We start from the raw sequence: 10,523 nt of genomic DNA, 5'->3' as shown, positions 1-10,523 counted from the left end.
TCACTGAGCTTGAGCTGTTTTGCAAGGAGGAATGGGAAAAAATGTCAGTCTCTCGATGTGCAAAACTGATAGAGACATACCCCAAGCGACTTACAGCTGTAATCGCAGCAAAAGGTGGCGCTACAAAGTATTAACTTAAGGGGGCTAAATAATTTGTTAAAAAAGTTAGAAATATCCAATAAATGTCGTTCCACTTCATGATTGTGTCCCACTTGTTGTTGATTCTTCACAAAAAAATACAGTTTTATGTCTTTATGTTTGAAGCCTGAAATGTGGCAAAAGGTCGCAAAGTTCAAGGGGGCTGAATACTTTCGCAAGGCACTGTATCCTTGTTGAGCCTCTCTCTCTCTCCTTCTTTCTCAGTTCTAGGAGTGCATATGGTCTTATCCAACATCTTGCCTTGGATATATGGGCTTGCTCCTACCTATCTCTCTGATTTGGTCCTGCCGTACATACCTACACGTACGCTACGGTCACAAGACGCAGGCTTCCTAATTGTCCCTAGAATTTCTAAGCAAACAGCTGGAGGCAGGGCTTTCTCCTATAGAGCTCCATTTCTATGGAATGGTCTGCCTACCCATGTCAGAGACGCAAACTCGGTCTCAACCTTTAAGTCTTTACTGAAGACTCATCTCTTCAGTGGGTCATATGATTGAGTATAGTCTGGCCCAGGAGTGGGACGGAAAGGCTCTGGAGCAACGAACCGCCCTTGCTGTCTCTGCCTGGCCGGTTCCCCTCTTTCCACTGGGATTCTCTGCCTCTAAACCTATTACGGGGGCTGAGTCACTGGCTTACTGGGGCTCTCTCATGCCGTCCCTGGAGGGGGTGCGTCACCTGAGTGGGTTGATTCACTGTTGTGGTCATCCTGTCTGGGTTGGCGCCCCCCCCCCCTTGGGTTGTGCCGTGGCGGAGATCTTTGTGGGCTATACTCAGCCTTGTCTCAGGGTGGTAAGTTGGTGGTTGAAGATATCCCTCTAGTGGTGTGGGGGCTGTGCTTTGGCAAAGTGGGTGGGGTTATATGCTTCCTGTTTGGCCCTGTCTCCTGACCCCTCCTGTCTCAGCCTCCAGTATTTATGCTGCTGTAGTTTATGTGTCGGGGGGGCTAGGGTCAGTTTGTTATATCTGGAGTACCTCTCCTGTCCTATTCGGTGTCCTGTGTGAATCTAAGTGTGCATTCTCTAATTCTCTCCTTCTCTCTTTCTTTCTCTCTCTCGGAGGACCTGAGCCCTAGGACCATGCCCCAGGACTACCTGACATGATGACTCCTTGCTGTCCCCAGTCCACCTGGCCATGCTGCTGCTCCAGTTTCAACTGTTCTGCCTTACTATTATTCGACCACGCTGGTCATTTATGAACATTTGAACATCTTGGCCATGTTCTGTTATAATATCCACCCGGCACAGCCAGAAGAGGACTGGCCACCCCACATAGCCTGGTTCCTCTCTAGGTTTCTTCCTAGGTTTTGGCCTTTCTAGGGAGTTTTTCCTAGCCACCGTGCTTCTACACCTGCATTGCTTGCTGTTTGGGGTTTTAGGCTGGGTTTCTGTACAGCACTTTGAGATATCAGCTGATGTACGAAGGGCTATATAAATACATTTGATTTGATTTGATACGCAGCACTAGACACTACTGCTGATTGGGTGCCATACAGATAAAGTAGACAATATAGACGTGTTCAACCTTAAAGGTTTAGTTAAAGCCCATAGAGGTGCACAGTGCTGTCAAATATATAACATAAAACATGATTACAGGTCACACACTCATAATTAATACAGGAAATAGGCATTGCGTAAAGCAGGAGGTTCATATTACTATTGGGTGCTGATCGTGTCAGCTGCACTCACTCTCTCCACATTAAACCGTAACACCAACACACACATATACTGTACATGAATGCAAACACACACCACACCCACACACGCACGCACGCACACACAGGGTTCAGTATTCCCTGTGCACCTGTGGAGTCAGATCCAGGTGTCCAATGTACAACTAGCTCTCACAGTCTCAAGACAGAACTAGACGTTCATCCATGTTTCTCAAAAGTCAAATTTTGAAGTTGTTGAGCCTTGTATTCTTATAAATGAGGGAGTAAGACCAGTCTGAGTGAATGGACCCTGACGTGTCACAGAGCTTTTTCATGCGCAATCCAGAGAGAGTGCATTAATTGTTTACCTTTTATATTGACAACGTTATTGTCCGGTTGAAATATTATAGGTCATTTAGGCTAAAATCAACCTGAGGATTGAATATAAACCTAGCTTGACATGTTTCTATGAACTTTACGGATATAATTTGGATTTTTTTGTCTGCCTGTTTTGACTGCGTTTGAACCTGTAGATTTCTTTAAACCTATGTAAAATATGTTTTGTTTTCTGAATTTTTATAATGAGCATTTCTGTATTTGAATTTGGCGCTCTGCAATATCACTGGATGTTGGCCAGATGGAACACTAGCGTCCCACATACCCTAGGGAGGTTAACCTTTCTAGGGCAGGCGGAACCCCTCAACAACATTCCGCTGAAAAGGCAGTGCGCAAATTTCAAAAATATTTTTGGGAAATATGTTACTTTCACACATTAACAAGTCCAATATAGCAAATGAAAGATAAACATCTTGTTAATCTACCCATCGTGCCCAATTTCAAAAATGCTTTATAGCTAAAGCACAACATATGTAAGGGAATACCCCCCTGTATTGGACAAAAATGAATGGCATGTCATTGGCATCGGACAAACCATATACACATTGTCCAATACCACCCAATTCGGCGTTGATTCATGCAGTGTATTGCAAATGCCATATGGCAATTGCCAGTTGTAACACTTTAAAAATTCCATTCAACAATGGAAATGTAACTCAAGTCAACATCCAAAAGCAAAATTTTGAAAAAATGAATTTTTTGTCAAAAACGTATCACCCCTTAAAAAAGTGCTTTCTGGACCGTTTTTTGAAATTATTTTGATTGTTTTGTCAATTACACATGTATTTTATTATCATATATATATATATATATATTTTTTTTTACATGCGCATAAGGAATATGTTTTGTCCATTTTCAATATGATTTCATAGGAAGTCAAAAGTCACTTTTTTTTGGGGCCAAATGCCATAAGAAATTTGACATGCTCAGAAATCCTGCAGAAATGCTCAATTGACTGGCCTGATTAACACAGGATGGCCTGGCAGTGATAGTTGCTCCTTTCCATCGCTCGTTGTGTTGACTTCATCATGTCCACTTTGTGATGTTTTTTCACTGTTGAATCATATTGCAAGTGCACGTGCATTTGCAATATGGTTCAATGGGCATTTCCCATATGAAATTTGACATGCTCAAAAATCCTGCAGAAATTCAAAATTGACTGGCCTGATGAACACAGGATGGCCTGGCAGTGATTTACATTTAAGTCATTTAGCAGACGCTCTTATCCAGAGCGACTTACAAATTGGTGCATTCACCTTATGACATCCAGTGGAACAGTCACTTTACAATAGTGCATCTAAATCTTAAAGGGGGGGGGTGAGAAGGATTACTTATCCTATCCTAGGTATTCCTTAAAGAGGTGGGGTTTCAGGTGTCTCCGGAAGGTGGTGATTGACTCCGCTGTCCTGGCGTCGTGAGGGAGTTTGTTCCTCCATTGGGGGGCCAGAGCAGCGAACAGTTTTGACTGGGCTGAGCGGGAACTGTACTTCCTCAGTGGTAGGGAGGCGAGCAGGCCAGAGGTGGATGAACGCAGTGCCCTTGTTTGGGTGTAGGGCCTGATCAGAGCCTGGAGGTACTGAGGTGCCGTTCCCCTCACAGCTCCGTAGGCAAGCACCATGGTCTTGTAGCGGATGCGAGCTTCAACTGGAAGCCAGTGGAGAGAGCGGAGGAGCGGGGTGATGTGAGAGAACTTGGGAAGGTTGAACACCAGACGGGCTGCGGCGTTCTGGATGAGTTGTAGGGGTTTAATGGCACAGGCAGGGAGGCCAGCCAACAGCGAGTTGCAGTAATCCAGACGGGAGATGACAAGTGCCTGGATTAGGACCTGCGCCGCTTCCTGTGTGAGACAGGGTCGTACTCTGCGGATGTTGTAGAGCATGAACCTACAGGAACGGGCCACCGCCTTGATGTTAGTTGAGAATGACAGGGTGTTGTCCAGGATCACGCCATGGTTCTTAGCGCTCTGGGAGGAGGACACAATGGAGTTGTCAACCGTGATGGCGAGATCATGGAACGGGCAGTCCTTCCCCGGGAGGAAGAGCAGCTCCGTCTTGCCGAGGTTCAGCTTGAGGTGGTGATCCGTCATCCACACTGATATGTCTGCCAGACATGCAGAGATGCGATTCGCCACCTGGTCATCAGAAGGGGGAAAGGAGAAGATGAATTGTGTGTTGTCTGCATAGCAATGATAGGAGAGACCATGTGAGGTTATGACAGAGCCAAGTGACTTGGTGTATAGCGAGAATAGGAGAGGGCCTAGAACAGAGCCCTGGGGGACACCAGTGGTGAGAGCGCGTGGTGAGGAGACAGATTCTCGCCACGCCACCTGGTAGGAGCGACCTGTCAGGTAGGATGCAATCCAAGCGTGGGCCGCGCCGGAGACGCCCAACTCGGAGAGGGTGGAGAGGAGGATCTGATGGTTCACAGTATCGAAGGCAGCCGATAGGTCTAGAAGGATGAGAGCAGAGGAGAGAGAGTTAGCTTTAGCAGTGCGGAGCGTGATACAGAGAAGAGCAGTCTCAGTTGAATGACTAGTCTTGAAACCTGACTGATTTGGATCAAGAAGGTCATTCAGAGAGAGATAGCAGGAGAGCTGGCCAAGGACGGCACGTTCAAGAGTTTTGGAGAGAAAAGAAAGAAGGGATACTGGTCTGTAATTGTTGACATCGGAGGGATCGAGTGTAGGTTTTTTCAGAAGGGGTGCAACTCTCGCTCTCTTGAAGACGGAAGGGACGTAGCCAGCGGTCAGGGATGAGTTGATGAGCGAGGTGAGGTAAGGGAGAAGGTCTCCGGAAATGGTCTGGAGAAGAGAGGAGGGGATAGGGTCAAGCGGGCAGGTTGTTGGGCGGCCGGCCGTCACAAGACGCGAGATTTCATCTGGAGAGAGAGGAGAGAAAGAGGTCAGAGCACAGGGTAGGGCAGTGTGAGCAGGTTGTGTTGACTTAATCATGTCCATTTTGTGATGTTTTTTCACTGTTGAATCATATTGCAAGTGCACGTGCATTTGCAATATGGTTCAATGTGCATTTCCCATATGAAATTTGATATGCTCAAAAATCCTGCAGAAATGCTAAATTGACTGGCCTGATGAACACATGATGGCCTGGCAGTGATAGTTGTTCCTTTCCATCGCTCGTAAGCGTTGATTTCAGAATGTCCATTAGGTGATGTTTTTTCACTATAGAATCATATTGCAAATGCACGTGCATTGTTGTGCAACTGGTAACCCAAAAATAAAAATAAGGTGATTTAATTATGTCCATTTGTTTATGTTTTCTTACTTTTGCAAAGTCACTGTGCATTTGCAATATGGTTCAATGGGCAGGTACCATCACAAATTTGTCATGCTATAAAAATCCTGCAGGAATGTGAAATTGACTGGCCCGATGAACTCGGGATGGCTGGGCAGTGATTCCTGTTCATCTCAATGGCTCGTTAGGGTTGATTTCAGAATGTCACTTTGGTGATGGTACCTCACTGTTTAAACATATTGCAAATGGACAAGAGTCACCAGCAAGTCACTGTCCATCAGTCAATTAGATATCATTCTGACACCAAACTGATACAAACTGACACTAAACCCACTTTTCCCAACTCGTTTAGTAGCCAACTATCACATACTTCAGAGCTGGCCCAAAATTCACAACGCCTTTGGTTCAAACCATAAAAAAAACATCAAACATTAGCTACGGGTCCATTTCTTATGTTATGTGTAGGCCTAGCTGAGGCGACCCCGAATCCCAAGTTTCAGCTTGATCGGTCATTTGGTGTCCGAACAAAACCCTAATTGGTGCTGAAAATCCACTTTTTTCCATGACTTGCTACGAGGTCCTTGAATGAGCTATCGGACAGAAACGTTGGGGTCTGTCTATATGGGCCGAGACGGTCGCAATGCACCTAGTCTTGCGACTGGAACATTTCTAAATGTCGTCATTTTCGTGATGCAAAACTGAATTGAAGTCATTGCAAATGTACGAGGCTGTTTCTCGGTCCTAGAACCTTTTAGAGCCATGTAACTCACCACGTACTATCGACCTGAGGTCTAAAACAGGATTCTAAAGTTTCGGAACTCTAGGTCTGACGGTTCTTTAAAAGTTCCAACAAGGTTAACTAATGCAGGCAGTGTATGTCTATACGCACCCCAATGGGTCCCTACTTCCAAGCTGTGTGTGTGTGTGATTTAGTTTTCCTTTGAAATGTTATGGGAAAATGACTGATTTACAGTTCATGGGGGTTGCCTAATCACATATATGAAGTTTTGGAAAGATCTGACTTTCTTAACCCCTCTAAACAGCCCAAGAGACACCAATTATGGCACTTCCGGTTGGCACAGGAAGCTATAAGACAACAGATATCCTCACTGGGGTATGCTTTTACAGAATCCTGAGTTTTAAGTCCTTACGTTAAGAATTGACTGATTTACACAGGGTTGAATGCACTATGTCTATCAAACTGCAGGCAGGGTATGGATAAACACTTTTAGGGTGATTTTAACCACTTCCGGTTGGTCCAGGAAGCTTAGAATCAACACAGGTAGACCTCGTAGTGGCCTGATGGACTGTCATCGAAGACAGGTTCATACGACATTCAGAACCTACATAGGCTTCAGGTTGAATTTGGGGGTGCAGGCAATGTATTCCTATGGGGAGAGAAGTCAATGCAAACTGTTTGATGTAAACACCTTCTTTTAACTGGTAAGGGTTAATGCCACACGGTCAAGGTTAGGCTTGCACGGATCGGGAGGACCTTGGGAATGTATCTGAGTTCGAATTGTGCTTCTCACCCTAACGGTTCTCTCTCTGTCACCCAAAAGCAAATGACGTTGTGGGGCAGGCTTCATTTTGGGCCTACTTTTCTAATGGTCGAGCTACGGTCAAGCGGGATATCTCGTTGAACTCGGCACGGCCTAGAGATTATGTTTATGCCATTGCCTGTTCTCTGTGTCTTTGAGAACCACACTTTATCACTCCGTCCTTGCTGTGTGTGTGTGAGAGAGCTTTTCTTTGACATCTGCTGGGAGAAATGACTGATTTACAGTTTAGGAGGGTTACCTAGTCACACATATGAAGTTTTGGAGAGATGTGACTTTTCTAACCCTTCAAAACAGACAGTGTGACCCAAAACACCTTTTGGGTCCATTTAACCACTTCCGGTTGCTCCTTGGGTTGTACCGTGTCGGAGATCTTTGTGGGCTATACTCGGCCTTGTCTCAGGATGGTAAGTTGGTGGTTGAAGATTTCCCTCTAGTGGTGTGGGGGCTGTGCTTTGGCAAAGTGGGTGGGGTTATATCCTTCCTGTTTGGCCCTGTCCGGGGGGTGTCCTCGGATGGGGCCACAGTGTCTCCTGACCCCTCCTGTCTCAGCCTCCAGTATTTATGCTGCAGTAGTTTATGTGTCGGGGGGGCTAGGGTCAGTTTGTTTATCTGGAGTACTTCTCCTGTCCTATTCGGTGTCCTGTGTAAATCTAAGTGTGCGTTCTCTAATTCTCTCCTTCTCTCTTTCTTTCTCTCTCGGAGGACCTGAGCCCTAGAACCATGCCCCAGGACTACCTGACATGATGACTCCTTGCTGTCCCCAGTCCACCTGGCCATGCTGCTGCTCCAGTTTCAACTGGCCTGGGCCCTAGGACCATGTCCCAGGACTACCTGACATGAGGACTCCTTGCTGTCCCCAGTCCACCTGGCCATGCTCCTGCTCCAGTTTCAACTGTTCTGCCTTACTATTATTCAACCATGCTGGTCATTTATGAACATTTGAACATCTTGGCCACGTTCTGTTATAATCTCCACCTGGCACAGCCAGAAGAGGACTGGCCACCCCACATATGCTCTCTCTAATTCTCTCTTTCTTTCTCTCTCTCGGAGGACCTGAGCCCTAGGACCGTGCCCCAGGACTACCTGACATGATGGCTCCTTGCTGTCCCCAGTCCATCTGACTGTGCTGCTGCTCCAGTTTCAACTGTTCTGCCTTATTATTATTTGACCATGCTGGTCATTTATGAACATTTGAACATCTTGGTCATGTTCTGTTATAATCTCTACCCGGCACAGCCAGAAGAGGACTGGCCACCCCACATAGCCCGGTTCCTCTCTAGGTTTCTTCCTAGGTTTTGGCCTTTCTAGGGAGTTTTTCCTAGCCACCGTGCTTTTACACCTGCATTGTTTGCTGTTTGGGGTTTTAGGCTGGGTTTCTGTACAGCACTTTGAGATATCAGCTGATGTACGAAGGGCTATATAAATAAATTTGATTTGATTTGATTTGAATTAAAGGCACTTCCGGTTGGCACAGGAAGCTATAAGTAAACGCATGTCTTGATTGACATAGAAACTTACAGAATCCTGAGTTTTAAGTCTTTAAGTTAAGAATTGACTGATCTACGATCTATACAGGGTTGAATGTAGTCATTTTCACCTTTGAAGGTTATGTACATCAAAACACCTTTTGGGTCCATTTAACCACTTCCGGTTGCTCCAGGAAGCTTAGAATCAACACAGGTAGACCTCATAGTGGTCTGAAGGACTGTCATAGAAGACAGGTTCATTAGGCATTCATAACCCACATAGGCTTCAGGTTGAATTTAGAGGTGCAGGCAATGTATTCCTATGGGGGGAGAAGTCAATGCAAACTGTTTGATGTAAACACCTTCTTTTAACTGGTAAGGGTTAATGCCACACGGTCAAGGTTAGGCTTGCACGGATCGGGAGGACCTCAGGTACGTTCCTGAGGTCGAATTGTGCTTCTCACCTTAACGGTTCTCTCACTGTCACCCAAAAGCAAATGACATTGAGGGCCAGCCTTCATTTTGGGCCTACTTTTCTAAAGGTCGCTGTGCTTAGACCGAGCGAGCTACGGTCAAGCGGGGCATCTTTTTGAACTTGGCATGGCCTAGAGAATATGGAAATGCCATTGTAGGCTTTCTGTGTCTTTAAGCACCGCACTTTGTCACTCCATCCTTGATGTGTGTGTGTTTCTGTGTGTGTGTGTGTGTGTGTGTGTGTGTGTGTGTGTGTGTGAGAGAGCGCTTTTCTTTGACTGTTGGGAGAAATGACTGACTTCCAGTTAATGGGGGTTGCCTAATCATACATATGAAGTTTTGAAAAGATCTGACCTTTTTAACCCTCGGAAACTGCCACTGTGACACCATTTAAGGCACTTCCGGTTGGCACAGGAAGCTATAAATAAACTCATATCCTGATTGGGGTCTGCCTTTACAGTTTTAAGTCTTTACGTTAAGAACTGAGTTATTTACGGAGGGTTTAGTGAGTGTGTGTTATTTCAGAATATCATAGAAAATCACAGAAATCATGCAGAGCTCCGCAGCACACTTTAAAAAGATTTGTAAGAACACCCTGCAACTGGATCTGTAACCGTTGAAAAAAAAACACCTATCCATGAACATCACCAATCTGTCATTGTACGATTTCTCTTAAATGACGATAGATAAATGGCTGGTTCTTTTTTTATAGACACCGGAGGCTCCTTGACTTTGACGTGAAGTGGAAAAATAATTTCTCTATTTTCATTTTGGACCTTTAATCCCAGATAAATGGCTATAACTCAAAAACCGTTGAGGCCTAGACTTTTTCGGGGCCAACTGCCCATTATGCCAAACCTACGCTCACCGAGTTTCGGCTTCGAAATATTTTCAGTTTTCGAGATAAGGCCCCGTCGTGAATCGTGATGTTTTGTCCAATAGCAATATGATTGCTTATGCCCTCTTGTGGGATATTCCGGGACAGCGGAAAAATGACCAATCTTATTATTTTTGTAAAACGGAAACCGAATGTCCGACAAAGTTCATTTGATGACTTCCCGGTAGGTCCGGCCCTGCCACTCGGCCCGACGCCGTCCGCAAATTTTACAAACGTTTTCGGACGTCTAGTAAGGGACCGTACATTTGCAATATGGACTTTCTCACTAACCATACAGCAACTCCCGAAATCTTCCCTTAAGGTATGTTAGGTCATAGCCAAGTCGAAAAAACACACAGCCATTTTTCCAGCCAAAGAGAGGAGTCACAAAAAGCAGAAATATAGATAAAATGAATCGCTAACCTTTGATGATCTTCATCAGATGACACTCATAGGACGTCATGTTACACAATACATGTATGTTTTGTTCGATAATGTGCATATTTATTTCATAAAATCTCAGTTTACATTGGCGCCTTACATGCAGTAATATTTTGATTCCAAAACATCTGTTGATTTTGCAGAAATACTCATAATAAACATTGATAAAATATACAACTGTTATTCACAGAATTAAAGATAGACTTCTCCTTAATGCAACCGATCTGTGTCAGATTTTTTTTTTTATAT

Source organism: Oncorhynchus gorbuscha, linkage group LG09 (assembly GCF_021184085.1).
Source record: "Oncorhynchus gorbuscha isolate QuinsamMale2020 ecotype Even-year linkage group LG09, OgorEven_v1.0, whole genome shotgun sequence".
In the NCBI taxonomy this organism is placed as follows: domain Eukaryota; kingdom Metazoa; phylum Chordata; class Actinopteri; order Salmoniformes; family Salmonidae; genus Oncorhynchus; species Oncorhynchus gorbuscha.
Note: the sequence above shows the minus strand (reverse complement) of the source record.